Consider the following 1,987-nt stretch of genomic DNA (forward strand, 5'->3'; position numbering starts at 1 on the left):
CAGTCAGAAATCTAGAGAGAAGGGGGCGATAGAGAGGGAGAGAGACAGAGAGACACCTGCAGCCCTGCTTCACCACAAGTGAAGCTTCACCCCTGAAGGTGGGGACCAGGGGCTCGAACCCGGGTCTTTGCATGTTGTAATCTGTGCACTCAACCAGCTGTGCCACCACCTGGCCCCCCTTCCTTCCTTCCTTCCTTCCTTCCTTCCTTCCTTCCTTTCTTTCTTTCTTTCTTTCCTTCTTTCTTCCTAGCCTTGGCCCCTCACCTGTGTGACTTTCCTTCAGGCAGAGACACCACAGCATAGAATAGAATATTCCAGGAGTCAGGCTGTAGCGCAGCGGGTTAAGTGCAGGTGGAACGAAGCACAAGGACCGGTGTAAGGATCCCGGTTCGAGCCCCCGGCTCCCCACCTGCAGGGGAGTCGCTTCACAGGCGGTGAAGCAGGTCTGCAGGTGTCTGTCTTTCTCTCCTCCTCTCTGTCTTCCCCTCCTCTCTCCATGTCTCTCTGTCCTATCCAACAACGACGACATCAATAACAACAACAATAATAACTACAACAACAATAAAGAACAACAAGGACAATAAAAATGGAAAATAAATAAATATTTTTAAAAAGAATAGAAATATTCCTGGGAGCCACTGCAGTACTCCCATATGGTGCTGGGGCTCAAACCTGGGTCTCATCCAGGGCAAGGCAGGCGCTCTCCCTGGTGCGCCATCTCTCTAGTCCCCTCTTTGGTTTTCTGACTGATTCCACTGGGCACCCTTACCTCCAGCCCCACCCATTTACCTCCCAAAGAGGCAGTGTTGTCTTTTTAACAGCAGAGTAGTATTCCATCGAGTATGTGTCCCACGTGGTTTTTGTCTGGCCTCTGCACAGAGGCAGGGAGGTGGGGCTACTTGACTGCTGTGAGCTGGGGCCTGGCATCAGGAGAGTGGGTGCCGGGCACCCAGGGGAGTCAGAGGGCCCTGAGCAGGGACCCACCACCTGCAATGTCCTTCCTACTTGCCGATTCATGTCATCTGCAGGGGAACAAGGTCACAGAGTGACCCCAGCCCATCAGCCCCCAGCAAGCCCCCTCCCTGGGCCACGCCATGTTTGTGTAAATCCGATGGGCACGGGCACAGTGAGTGGGGGTGGAGAGGGGCCCCCGGCCTTGGGGGGGGTCTGTCCTGTCAGGGGGAGATTCTGCTGGCTTCCCCACCCCCCACACGAGACCCCCTTCCCACCTCTGGACCCCACCCCTATGTGGCGGGAAGCCCAAGTCCAGCCCAGCCCAGCCTGGCAAGGGGCCTGGCCCCGGACGAAGTGGTGGGTGGGCCTCTCGGTCAGCCCCGGGAGGGTGGCCGCCTCTGTCATCTGCGGGCTGGGTGCTGGTGGCTGGATTCAGTCACTCAGAAGGGGGACGGGCCAGGGAAGGAGGCAGGAACTCACCAGCCCATCCCTCCTTCTCCTCCCGAGCTGAGATGTCTGTGTATCATCTCTCTCTGTTTTTCTGTCTCTCTCCCTTGTATCTCTCTCAATAAAGTAAGTAAGGGAGGGAGGGGCCGGGTGGTAACGCTCCCGGCTGAGCGCACACGTCACAGTGCGCAAGGACCCAGGTTCGAGCCCCTGGTCCCCACCTGCAGGGGGAGAGCTTTGCGATCGGTGAAGCAGGGTTGCAGGTGTCTCTCTTTCTCTCTCCCCCTCCCCTCTCAATTTCTTTCTTTCTTTCTTTTTTTTTTTTTAAAGTATTTTATTTGTTTTTGAGAGAAAAAGACACGAGAAACGTCTAAGCACTGCTCAGCTCTGGCTGATGGTGGTGCAGGGGGACTGAACCTGGGACTTTGAAGCCTGAGGCATGACAGTCTCTTTGCAGAACCACTATGCTATCTACCCCCGCCCCCTCTCAATTTCTGACTATCTCTATCCAACAAATAAATAAAGGTAACTAAAATAATGATGATGATGATGATGATAATAATAATAATAAGTGAGGCTGGAGAGA

Source organism: Erinaceus europaeus, unplaced genomic scaffold, assembly GCF_950295315.1.
Source record: "Erinaceus europaeus unplaced genomic scaffold, mEriEur2.1 scaffold_335, whole genome shotgun sequence".
Taxonomy (NCBI): Eukaryota; Metazoa; Chordata; class Mammalia; order Eulipotyphla; family Erinaceidae; genus Erinaceus; species Erinaceus europaeus.